General features: G+C 44.8%; 1 protein-coding gene across 2 annotated transcripts in view; it reads left to right on the top strand.

Annotated features, from left to right (window-relative positions):
- Window positions 1–20,639, top strand: part of LOC146830894 (fibrocystin-L-like) — a 1,907,335-nt gene that overhangs the window by 334,442 nt on the left and 1,552,254 nt on the right. The gene's annotated exons all lie outside the window — the stretch shown is intronic.

Genomic DNA, 20,639 nt, shown 5'->3' with positions numbered 1-20,639 from the left:
CAGTTGCAGGTCAGTGAATGTGTTTTTTTAGTGTTTGTTGGCCATGTTTAGTGGCTTTGTGCCATTCGAATAGTGTATTCTTGTGTTGTTTTGTTTTGTCCTGGTTGTGTACGTGCGTTTTGAGCGTGTGTACGGTGTGTACATGGGCCATTTGGTTGTACTGTGCTGTCCTTGTGTGTGGCTTGGTACGACTCGTACATGCGGTTGTGATGTTGGGGCCTGGGGTGCGCTCCGTACTTAGGAGGTTGTGGTGGGGGTGCGACTCTGACGTACACGGGTGTACATACACGGGTGTAGGACACGTACAGGGGTGGGGGTATGACTCGGACGTACAGGGGTGTACATGGACGGGGGTAGGACACGTACAGGGGTGGTGGTACGATGCGGACGTACAGGGGTGTACATGGACGGGGGTAGGACACGTACAGGGGTGGGGGTATGACTCGAACGTACTGGGCTGTCCATACACGGTGGTACGACACGTACAGGGGTGGGGGTTCGACTCGAACGTACTGGGGTGTCCATACACGGTGGTACGACCAGTACAGGGGTGGGGGTTCGACTCGAACGTACTGGGGTGTACATACACGGTGGTACGACACGTACTCGGGTGGGGGTTCGACTCTGACGTACTGGGGTGTCCATACACGGTGGTACGACACGTACACGGGTGGGGGTTCGACTCTGACGTACTGGGGTGTCCATACACGGTGGTACGACACGTACACGGGTGGGGGTTCGACTCTGACGTACTGGGGTGTCCATACACGGTGGTACGACACGTACAGGGGTGGGGGTTTGACTTGAACGTACTGGGGTGTCCATACACGGTGGTACGACACGTACAGGGGTGGGGGTTCGACTCAAACGTACTGGGGTGTCCATACACGGTGGTACGACACGTACACGGGTGGGGGTTCGACTCGAACGTACTGGGGTGTCCATACACGGTGGTACGACACGTACAGGGGTGGGGGTTCGACTCGAACGTACTGGGGTGTCCATGCGCGGTGGTACGACACGTACAGGGGTGGGGGTTCGACTCGAACGTACTGGGGTGTCCATACATGGTGGTACGACACGTACTCGGGTGGGGGTTCGACTCTGACGTACTGGGGTGTCCATACACGGTGGTACGACACGTACACGGGTGGGGGTTCGACTCGAACGTACTGGGGTGTCCATACACGGTGGTACGACACGTACAGGGGTGGGGGTTCGACTCGAACGTACTGGGGTGTCCATGCACGGTGGTACGACACGTACAGGGGTGTACATACAGGGGGGTGTGTGTACATTGACGGGGAGTGCGACTCAAACGTATGGATGCTGGGGGGAGTGTTGGGTGCGTATGCGAGGACATGTCTCCATGGTTGCAATGGGTGTTCGGTGCGGACGGTGTTTTTACCATACGGTTGTGAGTTCGGACGCACGGGTTGGATCGTGATTCCTCGGTCGGACTTGACTTTTCACATTTGTACGGTAAATCGTCCGAGGACGTGTCGGACACATTTTCCGACCCGAGAACGTGTGGGGAAATGTTCCGACTGCGGTTCGTATGGACTTTTTACCATGCGAATCGTGATTGCCAGTTTGTACGGCACTTGTCCGATTCGTACGGTAAAAAGACCGGATACGAGTCGGACGGGGAATTTTTTTACTGGATTGTAATCGGCACCATTGAGTGGAAAAATAAATGTCCTCTCATTAATGAGTACAGCATTATGCACTATGGAGTGTATGTTGTGTGTTGTGCTAAAATAATGGAGCCATGTTCATTACTAGTTAGTGCGTTTGGTAGTTTACTACTTTCTGCTTTTGGGGCAGCTGTAATTGACAATTATCTTTTTTTAATTCCAGTGGCCCTGCTCTTCTCCAAATGCATTTCTCTTTCTACCCTGACTCCAAAGAGGCAGATGAATAATAAATAAGATACTACTTCACACACCTCACGAATGAAATGCAGATATTATCTTGTCTGCCATAAGTAGACGGGGGAAATATTGGACAGCACTACAGGGAAAGGAACGGGCTATATTAGATTGTATTTGGAACGTTCGCCACATTGTATCTCATACACCAAACTTGACATCAAATCATGCAATTACTCCCACTTTACTGACTGGCCTTGCCCACCACAACATATTATTTCCAAATATTTCATTCACTGGGCAGTAAGTAAGGAAAGGAAACCTGTTTTACTCTGCTTCAGGGTAGGGTAGAGGGATTAGGTGGGTAGAGTAGAGCTTTTGATATAGAAGTGTCATTACACTGATCATCGATTCATCATCTTTGGCTTCTTTAGTCACTGCACTAGTCGACTGAAGTCAAAAGGGAAAGATCTGAACAGGTGTAAAATGAATCTGGTATAAGAATCCATGGAATATATTCTGGAATCACTTCACTTCACATGGTAATAAAATCAAATGTGACATATACCAAGAATGGATTTTCCAATCTATTGGTAGGCTGGGACAGAAGAACTTAGGAAAAAATTAAGGAGTGAGGTACTAAGAGGTGACTGGGTGGCGTAAGGAAACATACCTTGTGTGTTTGGTTTGCAATGAATTGAAAACAGACGCACATTGTACAGCCAGTACTGCAGTCAAGTGATGTCACAAATTGAACCATACTGTAGTGCAATCATAGGTGGCAAAATGTCATGAGTGGGGAGGGGGGTGATGAATGATGGGTCGGATACATCTGGATCACTTAACAAATACAGTGAGTCAGGGGAGTTGAAAAAAAAAAATACCCCTGCTTTATACCATAGCTTTGATAATCCTACAAAAACAAAGTAAGCGAAGTAGGTGAGCAGCATGCCCTTCTCGATGAGATGAGCTGCTATGCTTATGCATCAAAACAATCCAAATATTAATTCATCGTTTCATTCTAATTAACCCATAGCCAACATGATTAAGCTTTACTTTCTCTCATCCAGTCTTACCCCAAAATATCCAATCCTTTATCCATCCATTCAATATCCACCCTTTCTTCCAACCAACCTTTCGCCCATCCATCCCTTTACCATCCCATTCCCACTTTCAAACCCATTCACTCATATACCATTTTCGTTTCTTTTAACCTGCCATCATTTAATTTTTCCTTCAAGTCATCAACGCTCATAATGTGAGCTTTTGGTGAGTTGCAGATAGAAAAGGCCATTATATCTCAACCAACGCTGCAGCTGGTAAAGCTGGGGTGGTTCACAGTTATGAGTTGAAGACACCTAGGTAATAGCCAGTGAGTATAATTGTCCATAAGAAAACAAATATGTGACTTACCGGTGCCTGTCCCTGCAGCCGCTTCTCCCCCTCCAACTGACTCACCTCCTGCAGCAGCACTGGAGCCGGCTCACTGTTGGTCTGTATGGCAAGAAAAAAACATTATACATATCTTAGATGACAGATACACTACCCTTTAATTTTTTCAATGAAAAAATACAACCACAATACATCACTCCAGTTCAGTTAGCATTGCAGTATCTTCTAACAAAAATATCCTTCTGTGCATTTGGTTGGTTCTCACAATTTTAGACAAGGCAGGCGTGGAATAATTGTAAATTAAAGACATATGCTGTTGGTTGGCAAATGGATTGGGATTGGGACTATATACTTTTTTCCCAGCTATGCTGCACTGCATAGAAAACTGCAGGTATACTGTATAAATGAATATGAATGAGACAGCACTCAACGGGGGCGGGGTGGCCATGACCATGGCCACTCTCTCATGCACTCAACTGTTAGAACATGAGCAGGCAAAAGAAAGTCTTCTCAAAAACATGCATGTGAATATTATTTATAATACAAGCTTACCTGGGCTTGCAATCTTCACGGTAGACTGTAGAGTACCAAATAAAATGTGTTATTCTTAGTCTTACTCTTACAGTACACAATACATATAGGAGATATATAGGAGAGAGGGAAAGATTACCAATAAATTACAAGATGGGACTAGAGACCCGAAAAAATCAGCTACCAAAAAAAGAAAATCATATAATATAAGGAAAATAAAGATAATGTAGGTATAACAGGAATGAAGCAAAAATGTAATCCATTGTGCTTTGCACAAGTAGGTTTGAATTCCCTCATCTTCACCACGTGGAAGGAAGACGGCAGGTAAGGTTGTCAGAGAAATGTATTTCTCACCAGCAACACCAGCCTCCAGGCATCAACTCCCATCCTGTAACCCAGCACCAACATTCCAATACCCCAAGATTCTACCCTAAGCCCACAATAATCATAATAAAATCCAAAAAAAGGGAAATAATAATGATAAAAAAATAGGATTACTGGGGTAAGCAGAGCCAGCAGCAGCAGTTCTGGTAGTCGGTGCCTCCTGACCAGCTTCTCCTGAACGCTCAACAACATCCCTTTTCTTGTCCTTGAGTGCTGATGTAAGCAATTAAGCAGATTAGTGATTTAGTTAATCTCCACACAATTATTATGACAGGCAAATGCAGTCACATCACATAATTGTACTTCTCTAAAATAGGTCACCCAAAGTACTAGTTTCGAGTCTATTGACTATCGTTGAGTTGCAGAGTGATCTTAAAATCCATATTCCAAATTTCCTCAACAAAAACTACATTTGGAACTACCGCATTGCAATGAATGATATTTGATTCTATTCTCATTTCTCAATCTCAACCCCCTTGATGAACTAACTCGGTCTCCCTTTTTTGCACTCCATAGATGCATACTATATATCGCTATTAACTTGGGACTGTGCGAGCTACATAAACAAAGTCCCAGAGAGAACGCTAACTTTCTGCTATCACTGCTTTACTATGGTGACAGGAGGACAGTCTACAATACCATCTTAATTGATCAACCAAAGCAAACACCAATGAGGAGTACAATTAGGTAGCGGTGCTGAGCACCTGCATAGTAGAAACTAGGAACTGGATCACATAATCATATTCTAACGTAAACTAAACGTAACTTACCTCTGAGTGCAAGCACCTTGCTATTTTCTTTTTTTTTTTAGCATTGTAGAACATAAATGCAACAAATAATTAATACCGGCGCATCCTCCCCAGCGCAGCAGACGCTCCTGCAGCGGGTATCTGCTGTCGGGCCTGCCGCCTGCTACCAGCATGGAGGTGGCATTACATAAAGGGTAGACCCAATGGTACTGGGACCTGGGAAATATGCAGTACAATAAGGAGTGGTCCCAGTAAACAAAATTTCAGCAAGAAAAATAATACAGATATTTGTAATACGTAAGGAAAAATAAGATACACGATCAAAGGACTGGACAGTGTTGTTTAATCACACCATCACAATTACAGACAGCAAGAATATTTACACATTGTGCCCAGAGGAAATGAGCGGGGGTATTGGAAAGACTGGGTGATTGTTTGTGAAGACAAGGTGTTATGGACAGACAAAAGAATTGGTGAAATAAACTGGTTCGCTTTAGACGACAAAATCAGGCATAATATTTTGCCACTCATACACAAGTCAACATAGTCAAAGAAAGTCAAGCTCCAAATTCAGACACAGTAAAAAATCTTCATTGTTTACAAGCTGGCTTGAAAAGAAGTGTCGATGTTTCGCCCCCAGGTCATTGGACACCTTACAAAGGGGTCTTCCTCAGGACTGTGAAGGGGAAGGGCACCTAGGATGCAAGTGAAACGATATTAAAGGAAAGTGTCTTAAGGGGGACCTTAAAACAGATTATCAAGGCCAAAGGTCCTCAAAATTACCGTAAATAGCCCTACAGGGAGGGCTGGAGCATGAGAAGGTCGGGCGCCAGGCTCCGGAGCATAGAGAGCAGAGAAACTGAACCTGCAAAATTAAGGTGTAGTTTACATATGAGGCCGTCCACATCGTGGCTCTGGGTAGGGGTACATAAGTGGTCACATAGTGTCTTCAAAAGTAAAACACTCACGCTTATCGGATCATATCCGGCATGTCCCATCTAGTCTAATCTTAAAAGGCCAGCCATAATCATCAGCTTGTACCAATGTGCACAAATCAACAAAGGGATAATTAAATGTTACAACCAAAAATTAACGAACCTTACAGAATTCATATTATATACAATTAAAAATGGAACACCACCCATTGTGTCAGAAAAGAATAAAATAGACCTTCTTTCACTCCCAAATCAATGTCCCACGAGGGAACTGAATCTGGGGAGAGATAAGGGGATACAAAGTATTACCCTCAACTGCGTTCAGAATGACATGAAACTGCAACAGCTGGAAAAAACAGACTCACCGCTCCTCGGTGGTCTCGATCATATCGGGAGGGAATCGGGCCATATGGAGCAAATCCTGTGATCGCTGCAAAGTGCTTACCGCTTAGACGCCAGCCGCAGTCGTGCATCAGGTCAAGGGAAATAAGCCGGTCTCTCGGCTCCATTTAAATAGCCGCACGCATCACTCAATTCACGTTTCACACGTACTGAGTGCAGACGCTGGAAACTGAGCGAGCAGCGTAATACCGTTACTGTTATAGGTACGGAAAGGGATAATAGACTAAACCGCGATTTGAGCAAAATCCCAAAAGGGGAAAGAGGGTAACAATTACAGGAATAAATGGAATACGTCAAAATAATAAAACATTTCCTAAACAGTAAAGACCAAAGTCAGCATCCCTAAACATTGCCGCTAGTTGCCACGCCGTAAAAGGGAGTTCCATTACCAGGAAGTATCCATAAATTATAGCACATAAGGTCTAACCAAATGCGATGAATCAGGTGTGGTACATCATCGGATTCAAAACAGTGGAGTCATCATCATAGCTCAACAGCTCACTATGGGCACACAGCCTATACAAACATTACATAATTGAGATCTTAAACATATGAGTCGTTATCACTAGAAAAACAAAATTGATGGTCACTTGTAATTAGGTTGGTTAAAATTATCATAGATTGTTAAAAAGAAGATGTATTGTATCAAGGTGAATGTATCACACTGCCCTTATATACATAGGCCTATCTAAAAGTGCAGTCTTTCTGATTACAGTGGGGCCTAGTCCTTATTCTGGGGCCAGATTTAGGGTCAATCTGTAGCCACTGATGGTGGGTTATACCCCCAATTGTCATTTTTTGTTGGGTCTCTCTTTCTGCCCTTGTGATGGTGTCTCCCCCAATCGAACCTGCTTGTATTTTTTTGTTCTTTTTATGATTTGCCTTGAAAAACTAGACAGTACAGACAGGCTCTATTATATTTGAAGCAATTGAACAATCTGCTGCTCTGCTGTGCAATGTCCTCTTATATATGTCAGAGCTTGAAAATTAGGTATGGCGTGAGTCTGAGCTAGATTTGGTCCGCAATTTGCTTAAATTCTTGGCCATCAGTCCCATGGATTAGCAATACCTTAATGTAAGGGGAGTGATTTGTGGCTTCTCCCCCTTGCATGAAGAAGATTATAAAACTGGGAAGGGCTTGAGCCAGGCTTGAACTATATGTCTAATACAGTATTGTTTAAGAGTTATATTGATTATAGACATGTGAAATGTATTTTTAATGTTTTAAGGATTTGATTAGTTTATCTTTTACAAGATTTTCTTTGTTTGCACATGCTTTTATGTTTCTGAAGAGTAATAAATAACGTTTTTATTGGTTGATTTGGAAGGTTGTTATGTTTTGGAAGTTGGAAGGCTGTTAGAATAATTTATAAGAAGGGTGAATCTATAAAGAGCTGCATTGCCAGGAAAAAAACATACAATATTTGGAAATATGACTTAATGTACTTACTTTTGTATTAGAGTATTTTACTTATGTTTGAGTAGACTGGGTAATATCCAGGTTGTGTGGATTCGAATCATGGAGTTAATCCACGTTCTAACCAGAAATTGGTAAGCAACTGAGTGTACTAAATATATATATTATATATATTCATATATATGGGATAACAAATTGCATTACAAAATATGCACCAACAACTAAGGTGTAAAAGTAAGGGAGCTACTAAGGTGATAAACGTATATAGTCAGAGTTCTGATGCTATGATAAGCCATTTGTAAGGTGAGGCAACAATTCTGTTGGGACATGGAAAGGAACATAAATACTGTGCCAAAGACTGATTTGGCAATGAGATACCAAAATACCAATTATAGATATTAGCAAATATATAAGTTGCTTATATAGACCTTTATGCGTTTGGTTTCTGAGTTGTCAAATGTTCCTGATACTCAGAGGATGCCAAAGTAGCATTATGTGAAGAAACACAGATATGGCTATGTAAAATAAAACAAGTACATTATTTTGAGGGGATAGATTTAGAAGTGCCATCTTGAAATTGACAGGGTGATTTGTAAATTTAACGTGGGTAAGATTAAGGACGGAAGGTTTCTATTAGGGGCTGGCTTTAGGGCGACGCAACATAGTACATTTATTTCATTCGGATCCAATACACATCTAGATGGATTTATGATAGAAATATAATTAAATGGCATATCTGTGTCTTTGAATTTAAATCACTAAAACTGCAAAATCATCGTGGTATGATCAAAAGTTTTACTTTCCCAGCAAATTAGAGCACACTTTATTAAGCATCATATTACCTTAGCACCTAAGCTTTTTTTCACTATATTGATTCTTCTCACTCTATGCTGTCATCTGAAGATAGCAGGACAAATTACATACATGAACAACATCATCCTATTAGGAATGGAGTTGAGTGAGCTCACAGAAGATCCTTAAAGAAACATACATTTTTCGGCCAAGCATGGAGATTTCATCATGAACAGCCAGAACAATGTCAATGGAAATAAACAAACATGACTCTGCTTGACTGCCTGCTGCAGAATTAACGAACAGTGAAATATGCTGAAGAAAGACATCCATTTTGAAAAACATGCCGACCAGGCCCAAATTGTGGCTTAGTTAACAACAGTCAGGAAAACAAACTCCGACATTATAGGGAACGTGTATGTAAAACAATAGCACAGTATCAGTGTGAACATGTATAATGAAATGCAAAAACACATGTATTTTTAATGATGCACAAAAACATGAATGCACAAATATCTTTAACAGTACTCCATACATCAAGGAGGCGCATGGAACGTTATGTCAGCCACCTTGATTGACTACCATCTGCCAAATTTAGAGATTACTGCTGGCCCAACTGTGATCTTTGTGCCTTCCAAGTAACCACCTTCACATGGTTCATAGGCAGCTGTACATCAAACTTTATTTTTCAGAAAAATTCACAAAGCAGGAGTTTATTTCTATAAAACAAGAAATTAATTACCGCTATGCTGCGGTTTTCTCCCAGGGTCTGAGGGTCATTTTTTTCCAGCCCAGGACCACCAGTTTTTTCCACCAGACCTTCCACTAAAATACAGAGGAGGTATGATGGCTTTACTCTGATAGCCCCTACTCTGATAAAGTGCTAAACATCTTCCCAACTGTAAATGAGATGAGTGGACCGAGGGTATGGAAGACAGTGTACTCCATCACAAACATGACATACTACCCTGTCCAGCAAACTAGGCCACTAGCAGCCGTTTTTCAGTCAGTTATTTCATGGACAGCAGTTTGAACATCTGTGTCTCGGATTTATCAGATTTCCAAAGTCTTGATGTACTTTCTTTAGAAGAGGGAATATTTGCCTGGGTGTCAGTGCTTTAAACTGAGCCAGTAATTGCCATTGGGGCCCATCAGAACTCATGTTTGGAGACTGCCACTTATTTTTCTACATCAGATATTGACGAACAAGAGAGCACAAATCACACAAATAGGAAAGAAGGAGGAAGTGAAATATGGAAAAACAGGCGCAAAGAGAGAAAGCAGGGACCAGCAAGAATGAGTGTTAGGTCTGTCAGCCTTAGGGCACCATTTGGTTGGTGAAATTTATTTGTGTTGGCCTTAGGACTCTGTGCACTTTACCACTGATAACTAGTGCTAAATTGCTTGTGCTCACTCCCGTAATCTTGGGTAAATGGGTTTACATCTAATTGGCATATTTATTTCACCTATGAGTCCCTTGTAGAGTGGTATACCAGATACCCAGGGCCTACTAATGGTCCTGCACACATATTGTGCCACCCACTTAAGTATCCACTTAAGGTATGCCACTGGCCTCGGCCTGCCATTGCAGCCTGAACGCAGTTTTAAACTACTTATCTGACTTTGCAAAATAACCCTTTTGTCAAGCCTTAAACTCCCCTTTTATTGCATTCGGACTACCCCTAAGGTAGGCCTTAGGTAGCCCATAGAGCAGGGTGCATTGTAATTGAAATGTTGGACATGTAATTTTAAGGTTTGCATGTCCTGGTAGTGAAACATTCCGAAATTTGTTTCTCACTACTTTCGGGCCTCCTTGTCCCATAGGATAGCATTGGGTTGCTTTACATCTATTCTAGAATTAATAATTGCTAACTTTTGATTGGGGACAGATAGGCATTACATGTTTGTTATCAATGGCATTTTAATTAAAAATCCTCTTTAATGGTAAAGTCAGATTTTGTATTACAATTTTGGAAATGCCACGTTTAGAAAGTTAGCATTGTCCTGCCCTCTGCCCTTTGGTGTCTGCAACCTTCCCTGGGTCACATGACTGGGTGTAAATGACAGACTTTCTGAATTCCTCCCAGAAAATCATACAATAGACAAATTAGGTGTGCCTGAATGGGCCATTTGCTAACAGGATGAAGCGGAGCTGGGCACAGCCCCACTTGCCACTGAATAGGCTGTGCTCTGCCTGATTCTGCAGTCAGCTTGGAGCCAGGGCAGGCGAGTCAGGAAATTCTAAGCACTTCAAGGAGAAACCTCTAGAAACTTCTCCCAACTTCAACGAAGGCACCAGGTATAAAACTAGGGCCCTCAGAAGGACTCTCAGGGGACTGCCTGCTGCTGCGGCCTGCTGTGTACTCCACAAGACTACTTTGCTGTGCCTGTAAGGACTGGTTCGCTGCCTGGAGCCTGCCCTGAACCTTCAGAAGCGTGCATTGCTTAAAATCTGAACCCAGTTCTACCAGATTGACTCCAAGGGCTGGTTTGATGGCCTACTGTTCAAAGACACAGAGACATAACAGGCTTCCAGCATCTTAAACCAGCACTGGACCCAGCTGGGGTGAGTTCTTGACCCCCATGTGGTGCCCCTCAGGTCTTGGCAACTTGGTGTGGGCTCAGTTGAGCTCCCCTGAAGTTTTTGGGCTCTCCATGAACAAGACCTCACTGCCCGCATCACCCGCCAACATGAAGTTCCGGCAGCTGACTCTTCGCACTATAGCATTGACTGCTCACAAAGACCACCAACGTGAAGCTCCAGCAATTGCCCAGTAAGCCCAACAGGATCTTCGTGCTATTGGGATTACCATCCTTGAGGCCTGGCCTTCACATTACTTTGACAGCCATCTGCAATGTATTACCTGCTCCACGCAGCCACTTGGACTGTGAATGGAACTCTTTGCGCTGGACTATGATGTAACTTTTTCAGTGGGACTACCCTGCTCCCTGTGTGACTTTTACCTGTACTTGCACAACCAGATAGCCGTGAGTGGTGCTTTGTGTGCTTTTTGGTGTTATTTTCACTAAAATCATTACAAATTCATAACTCCGCTTCTACTGGTTGGATTTTTGTCTTTTTGATATCAAATAACTTATAACATTTGACTCTATTTTTCTAAATTGGTGTGGGATTTTTCTTGTGTTGTGCTTTCTATATTTTAAATCTACTCGAGTGGCAGTGAATCTACTCAAGAAGTAGTCCTCAAACCGCAACCGCCCGCATTAGAAAATGCCGCTGGGTAACACCAAATCTCACATGCATTTCTGAAGCCTCGCGGGAACAAATCCTGCCAAGCGGTGATTTGCAGAGTATGGCCAGATCTCTGAATTCCATAAGTAATGCTGAGTCACCAAATTCAGTCAATTCCTCAAGTGAATGAAACATTGCCCCCACCCCTAAATTTCCCACATTGTGAGATAAAGGGACAGCAGTGTCTGGTAGTGGATTAAATAGGCCTGAAGTGAATTTAATAATAATAATCCACATTTGTGAAGCATGAACAATCACCCGTAAGGGTCTCTAGGCGTCATCGGGAAGATTAAGCAAGCTATTGCCCAGAGTCACATGGTGCTGGGCTAATCTGCCACCGGTGCCGGAGATCAAACCGTGATCCCCAGATTCCGGAGTCAGTCGCCCTGGCCGCGGCGCCACACCTCTTCCCTTCAACATTATGAAGCCTTGGTATTTGATGCAGCAATTTTTAATAGCACCGCTGGAGCAGAGCTTTAGCACCGGCAGTTCATTCATTTACAAATTAAACACTGCTGGTTGTTAAAGCTGAAGAAAAGTTATACTTGTCAACTGTTTTCTCAATGAATTGCAAAAAGGCACATCCCTTGATCCATATGGCTATCAGCAAATATTCTATGTATAAAGAACGTTTGCCTTACGAGATAGTTTTCGTTCCTCTTTAAAAGATCGGAGTTTGGGAATGGCTTGGCATTTGTTAATCTGTAGCCTAGTGAGTGGTTTGGACTTTGATTTTTTCCCCAGAGATGTTTGTGAGTAGAGCTTTCAAATGTGGTAGGATGCATATTTCGAAGGAACACTCCTAGAAGAGCTCCAGTCATGGGCAAAAGAGAAATCAATCATCCCTCTCAATCAGACAGGCCTTGCAAAGTCTGTCAGAACAACAACAAACATCCTGGCCATGGCACTGCTGATTGATAAGGCAGAAGCAACAAAAATGCTGCTGCACCTATGCTTTATTGACTATATAGCTGTTTTTGATCAAATGAACCACAACAGACTCTGGGTCAAATTGGCACAATAGGGGATCCCACAGACTCCACTGAATCTGGTAATCAATCTTCACACAGATACATGGGTCCAGCGAAAGCTGGGCGATAGCTCCTCTCTGTTAACCCCTTCGATGCTCATGACGGAATGGTTCCGTCATGAGCAACGGTGCTCCTGTGCTCATGACGGAACCATTCCCCTCCCACTAGGCACCAGGGAGGGGGGAGCGGCCCCTTGGGCAAGGGCTTTTGCTCCCCCATAACTATATTGGGCACAATCAGTCTTTCTGCCCCCCCCTGGGGGGTAGATGGGGGCAGTGGCCCCCAATCTGCCCCCCGGGGGGTAGAAAGCCCACTAGACACCAGGGAATTTATGGTATTTTTTTCATTAGGGGTGGGGGCTGCCCAAAACGGGCATGCCGATGCCCCCACCCCCCAAGGCACACAATCAGTCTTTCTGCCCCCCTTGGGGGGTAGATGGGGGCAGTAGCGCCCAATCTGCCTTCCCAGGGGGTAGAAAGCCCTCTAGACACCAGGGATTTTATGTTATTTTATTCATTAAGGGTGGGGGCTGCCCAAAACAGGCATGCCGATGCCCCCACCCCCCTAAAGCACACAAGTAGTCTTTCTGCCCCCCCTGGGGGTATATGGGGGCAGTAGCCCCCAATCTGCACCCCCTGGGGGGTAGAAAGCCCACTAGACACCAGGGATTTTGTGTTAATTTATTCATTAGGGGTGGGGGCTGCCCAAAACGGGCATGCCGATGCCCCCACCCCCGAAGGCACACAATCAGTCTTCCTGACCCCCCTGGGGGGCAGATGGGGCAGTAGCCCCCAATCTGCCCCCCCGAGGGGGCAGAAAGTCCACTAAACGCCAGGGATTTTATGATTATTTATTCATTAGGGGTGGGGGCTGCCCAAAATGGGCATGCCGATGCCCCCACCCCCCTCAGGCCCACAATTAGTCTTTCTGCCCCCCTGGGGGGCAGATGGGGCATTAGCCCCCAATCTGCCTGCCCGGGGGGGGGGGGCAGAAAGCCCACTAAACGCCAGGGATTTTGTTTTTGCCCCATTTTGGGGGGGGGATGGGGGCTGCCCAAAACGGGCACGCCAATGCCCCCACCCCCACCACCATTACAGCATTTCTGCCCCCCGGGGGGGTAGAAAGCCCACTAGACACTAGGGATTTTCTTATGGGGTATTAGTTAGGGGTGGGGGCTGCCCAAAATTGGCATGCCTATGCCCCCACCCCCGGCCACAAAATTAGTCTTTCTGCCCCCCCTGCGGGGCAGATGGGGCAGTAGCCCCCAATCTGCCCCCCGGGTAGGGGCAAAAAGCCCACTATACGCCAGGGATTTTTTTGGGTAAATTTTTATGAGGGTGGGGGCACTGGCATGCCCGTTTTTGGCAACCCCCACCCTAATTAAAATTTGCCCAAAAAACTCCCTGGCGTCTAGTGGACTTTTAGCCACCCCTGGGGGGCAGATGGGGGCATTAGCCCCCAATCTGCCCTGCCGGTGGGGGGCATAAAGCCCTCTAGATGCCAGTTTTTTTATGCTGCAAATTTGAATTAGAATGGGGCAGCCCAAAATGGGCATGCCCATGCCCCCACGTCCGCCCCCGCAAAAATTACAGCCTTTCTGCCCCCCCTGGGGGGCAGATGGGTCAGTAGCCCCCAATCTGCCCCCTGGGGGGCAAAAAGCCCACTAGACGCCAGGGATTATTTGGGCAAACTTTTGTTAGGCTGGGGGCATTGGCATGTCCGTTTTTGGCAACCCCCACCCTAATTAAAATTTTCCCCAAAAAATTCCTGGCATCTAGTAGGTTTTCTGCTCCCCCTGGGGGGCATATGGGGGCATTCTGGGTAAGGAAACACTGGGGGATCCACGCAAGCCATACCTCCCTGGAAGACCCCGGGTGTCTAGTTTTCAGAAATGTATGGGTTGGGTAGGTTTCCCTAGATGGCCGCCGAGCACCGGGCCAAAAACCCAAGTGACCCCCTTGCAAAACCAGGTGGTTTTGAGATAGGCAATTTTGATGTCGCCTCACTACGTTTTGGGCCCTTGCCTGTTGCGGGTACTTGAAACTCCCACACAGGTGAGGCACCATTTTTATCGGGAGACCTGGGGGAATGCTGGGTGGTGGGAAATTTGTGTGAGCCCGGTGATGCCAAAACTTTCCCACACAGAAATGTGTGAAAAAAGTGATTTTTTTCAGCTAAAATTGAGGTTTGCAGGGGATTCTGGGAAAGGAAACATTGGGAGATCCACGCAAGCCATACCTCCCTGGAGGCCCCCGGTTGTCTAGTTTTCAGAAATGTATGGGTTTGGTAGGTTTCCCTTGATGGCCGCCGAGCACCGGGCCAAAAACCCAAGTTACCCCCCTTGCAAAACCAGGTGGTTTTGAGATAGGCAATTTTGATGTCGCCTCACTACGTTTTGGGCCCTTGCCTGTCGCAGGTACTTGGGCCTCCCTCACAAGTGAGGCACCATTTTTACCGGGAGACCCGGGGGAACGCTGGGTGGTGGGAAATTTGAGTGAGCCCGGTGATGCCACAACTTTCCCACACAAATATGTGCGAAAAATTTGATATTTTCAGCTAAAATTGAGGTTTGCAGGGGATTCTGGGTAAGGAAACATTGGGAAAACCACACAAGCCATACCTCCCTGGAAGCCCCCGGGTGTCTAGTTTTCAGAAATGTATGGGTTTGGTAGGTTTCCTTAGATGGCAACCGAGCACCGGGCCAAAAACCCAAGTTACCCCCTTGCAAAACCAGGTGGTTTTAAGATAGGCAATTTTGATGTCGCCTCACTACGTTTTGGGCCCTGCCTGTCGCAGGTACTTGGGCCTCCCACACAACTGAGGCACAATTCTTCCCAGGAGACCTGGGGGAACGCTGGGTGGTGGGAAATTTGAGTGAGCCCGGTGATGCCACAACTTTCCCACACAAAAATGTGCGAAAAATGTGATTTTTTCAGCTAAAATTGAGGTTTGCAGGGAATTCTGGGTAAGGAAACGTTGGGGGATCCACGCAAGCCATACCTCCCTTCAAGCCCACGGATGTCTAGTTTCCAGAAATGTATACGTTTGCTAGGTTTCCCAAGGTGCCCGCAGAGCTATGGTTAAAAAACTACAGCTAGGCACTTTGCCAAAAAAGGGTTATTTTTCACTGCGAAATTGAGGTGTGACCACATTGCGTTTTGCGCCGTTTCCTGTCGCGGGCACTAGGCCGACCCACACAAGTGAGGTACCATTTTTCTTGTAAGACTTTGGGGAACGCGGGGTGTGTGGAAATTTGTGGATCCACGCAGATTCCAAAACTTTGCACCACAGAAATGAGGGGAAAATGTGTTTTTTTTAACAATTTTTTAGGTTTGCAAGGGATTCTGGGTAACAGACCCTGGTGGGAGGCAGTCAAGTCACCCCATCCTGGGTTCCCCTGGGTGTCTAGTTTTAAGAAATATATAGGTTTGCTAGGTTTCCCAAGGTGCCTGCAGAGCTAGGGTTCAAAAACTAGAGCTAGGCACTTTGCCAAAAAAGGGTCATTTTTCACTGCGATATTGAGGTGTGACCACGTTGCGTTTTGCACCATTTCCAGCTGCGGGCACTAGGCCGACCCCCACAAGTGAGGTACTGTTTTTCTCGTAAGACTTTAGGGAACGTGGGGTGGGTGGAAATTTGTGGCTCCACGCAGATTCCGGAACTTTCCACCACAGAAATGTGGGGAAAATATGTTTTTTTTGACAATTATTTAGGTTTGCAAGGGATTCTGGGTAACAGAACCTGGTGGGAGGCAGTCAAGTCACCCCATCCTGGATTCCCCTAGGTGTCTAGTTTTCAAAAATGTATAGGTTTGCTAGGTTTCCCAGGGCGCCCGCAGAGCTAGGGTTCAAAAACTACAGCTAGGCACTTTGCCAAAAAAAGGCAATTTTTCACTACGAAATTGAGGTGTGACCACGTTGCGTTTTGCGCCGTTTCCTGTCGCGGGCACTAGGCCAACCCACACAAGTGAGGTACAGTTTTTCTCGTAAGACTTTGGGGGATGCGGGGTGGGTGGAAATTTGTGGATCCACGCAGATTCCGGAACTTTCCACCACAGAAATGTGGGGAAAATGTAGTTTTTTGGACAATTATTTAGGTTTCCAAGGGATTCTGGGTAACAGACCCTGGTGGGAGGCAGTAAAGTCACCCCATCCTGGATTCCCCTGGGTGTCTATTTTTCAAAAATGTATAGGTTTTCCAAGGTGCCCGCAGAGCTAGGGTTCAAAAACTCCAGCTAGGCACTTTGCCAAAAAAGGGTCATTTTTCACTGCGAAATTGAGGTGTGACCACGTTGCGTTTTGCGCCGTTTCCTGTCACGGGCACTAGGCCGACCCGCACAAGTGAGATACTGTTTTTTCTCGTAAGACTTTGGGGAACGCGGGGTGGGTGGAAATTTGTGGATCCACGGAGATTCCTGAACTTTCCACCACATAAATGTGGGAAAAATCGGTTTTTTTTGGACAATTTTTTAGGTTTGCAAGGGATTTTGGGTAACAGAACCTGGTGGGAGGCAGTCAAGTCACCCCATCCTGGATTCCCCTGGGTAAAAAGTTTTCAAAAATGTATAGGTTTGCAACATTTCACTAGGTGTCGGCAGAGCTATTGTTCAAAAACTACAGCTAGACACTTGGCAAAAAAAGGGTAAATTTTCATTGTGAAAATGTGGTGTGTTCACGTTGAGTTCTGAGCCATTTCATGTCATGGGCACTACACCTACCCACACAAGTGAGGTACCATTTTCATTGGGAGACTTGGGGTAATTCAGATTTGTAAAGCAACTGTTATTACCTATTGATTTTTGATGCATTTCTGCCTTCCAAATGAAAGACGTTGTGTAAAAAAGGAGTCATTTTGAAAAATGATCGATAATTTTCATGTTTGTATGAGTATTCCCAATTTTGAAAATTTGGAAATATGTACTGTTTCTAAACTCTATAATTTGTTCCCATTTCAGAAATACATAGGTGTCTTTCATACCGATTTTTCCATGTATACATTTTCCCACAATAATTGCTATATACCCGAAAATAATTATAAAACCATTGCAAATTGCTGCTCAGTTTTTGACTCCGGGTTCGTCGGGTTCTAGGTGAACCTACAAGTCCTATATATCCCCAAAACCAGGAATGTCCAGCGGATGTAATGGTATATTGCTTTCAAAGAGCTGTCGTAATTAGAAGAAGTTACAGGTAAAAACGTTGACACAAAAGGCTGTTTTTTTCAACTAATTTTCATTTTTTCCTTTATTTAACTGTTAGTTTCTATAAAGAAACCTTGATGGATCTACACAAATGACCCCTTGCTGAATTCAGAATTTTGTCTACTTTTCAAAAACGTATAGCTTTCCAGGATCCATTATTGCTGTCAGACTCATTTCTACCATTAACTGGAAGGAGGTTGAAAGCACAAAAAATAGCAAAAATAGGCTATGTCCCAGAAAAATGGCAAAACTGTGTAAAAAATGTTGGTTTTCTTAAAAAAGTCTGTCATTCACTAAAAGCTGTGAAAATGGTGATCTCAGCCCCACAAACTCTTTTTTGATACCATTTGCAGAGAAAAACCCAGACGCTTTCATTTGCAGCCCGTTTCTCCAAAAAAAAGATTTTTTTTGCTGTATTTTGGCTAATTTCTGGGACCCCTCCAGGGGAATCCACAAACCCTGGGTACCTTTAGAATCCCCATGATGTTGGAAGAAAAGGACACAACTTTGGCGTGGATACCTTATGTGGTCAAAAAGTTACAGGGGCCTAAGCGCGCACTACCCCAAATAGTCCAAAAAAGGCTTAGCACAGGGGGGGGGAAAGGCCTAGCAGCGAAGGGGTTAAGATGCATACCAACCAACAAGGGGCTTAAACAGGTGTGCGTCCTTGCTCCGACCTAATTTAACCTCTTCTTAGCAGATCTTGTACTGGCACTGGATGCCTGCAACTCACATGCCCCAAGAATAGGAGGTCAAGCACTGCCATGTCTTCTCTATGCAGACGACATAGTCCTGATTAGCCAAACACAGGTAGGCTTTCAGCACTTCCTCACCACCATCCAGGAATTCTCAGAAGCTAACAGCCTAACCATCAACCTGGAGAAAACAAGGACAATGACTATTAGGAAAAACCTAAAGAAGTCACCGGTCTGGTACTGGGGCAAAATACGCATTGAACCTGCATCGGAATACAAACACCTAGGTGTGATCATAGACAAGGGAGGCCACTTTGTCGCCCAGAAGGACTCAATTATAAGGAAGAACCTTGCTCTGGCAGTTTCACTAAGGAAGCTCAGTTCAAAACTGAGCGGTCCATCGCTACTCCCCTTAGCTCAAGTTACACAAGCCAAACCTTTACCAACGATAGCCTATGGCAGTGAACTACAGAGGGGCAGGGATTCAAAGATCCTAGACAGCACAATCATAACAGCGTATAGAATTATCTTCGGTTTGCCCAACTACACCTCACCAGCACAGATCAGGTTGGAGTTTGGACTACAATGACAGACCCTGCCAAGACAAGGAGCATATATCGTCACTTGGAACAAAGTCCGGAAAGCCACACCAAGAACCCTCAATCATTACTTATGGTTAGAATTACAACAGAGACATTTATCACCTGCTTCGTCCTATCTCCAAAGATGCCTGAGTAACTCAGGGCTATTGCAGCTCTGGGAAACACCTACCAACAATATGGAATTTAAAAAACTTGTATGGAATACAGTCAAACTTTTATCGTTGATTGAAGACAAAGCTGCACTATCAAAGAGGGCTCACAGTTGGATGACCCTGAGCACCTATATGGCCATAGCCCCATAAAAAAATTTCAACTTTGGATATGCTAAAACCATCAAACCCAATTCCTGAAATATCAACTGGAGCTGCTAACTAGGATACAGCACCTCCCACACTGCCTGAGACATCAAGTGGGCTCCATTTGCCGCTTATACGGCACAGAAGCGGAGGACCTGCTGCACCTCTTATGCACCTGTAAGGATCTTTTGAAGGAACGGAAACAACTACTGAAACCTCACTTCAACCAAAGAGGGGTCCGGACACAGAGGCAAGCAGTGTTAGCCTGCTTTGACCCAGAGGACCCACAGCTGAATTGCCGATTAGTAAAAGTTTTGACACTGGCTGCCAAAAAATGGCCAACTCGCTGAGGGAGGGATGCCTATCCAAAACAACCCAGCAAATCTAAAGCTTTTTCGATTAAATCATTGAACTCATTCCACACCGTACCCCTCACAGAGGCCATACAGTATAACAACACTAAACAAATCTGTGGGAAAAACGGGCTCTCCATTGACAGCTACTTCTCTAAAGATATGCAAAACTGAACGCAAAAACCCAATTCGTAATGAAAATGGGCAACAATATATTTTAAACAATATTTTATCACCGTTTTGCAATTTTCTCCTGTTGTTTCGTAATTAACGATGGTTGACTTTCTTTATGGTTTTAATTGGGTACATATATTTCCTGGTTTTTTTATTTTGGGGTCTATTACAGGCGTTGTGAGAACTCAGAACAATTGAACAATTGAATTGAGTCAGATGTGGAGTACCAAGGGGCATATTTACAAGCTGCGATAAAAAATTATCGCCGCTTTTGCGGCCGTTTTCAGCCGAAAAGCGCCGATAATTTTATCGTCTAATTAGCAAGGCCACGCTAACGCGTGAAACCTTGCTTTAGCGTCGGGATTCCTAACGCCCAGCTTTGCATCTCTAATGAGATGCAAAGTGGGCTTTCCTGACCTAACATGACAGGAGAAATGTCGCTAAGCGACATTTCTCCTATCATCAAGCCCCACGCTATGAAGCATAGCGGCAGGAAAAGTAGCGATAACCCCTGTTATCGCTACTTTCCTTACGCCTGCTTCAGGATTGACTTAGCCATGAT

The sequence above is a fragment of the Triturus cristatus genome, chromosome 5_1 (assembly GCF_964204655.1).
Source record: "Triturus cristatus chromosome 5_1, aTriCri1.1, whole genome shotgun sequence".
Taxonomy (NCBI): domain Eukaryota; kingdom Metazoa; phylum Chordata; class Amphibia; order Caudata; family Salamandridae; genus Triturus; species Triturus cristatus.
This window is presented reverse-complemented; position numbering and strand designations above follow the sequence as displayed.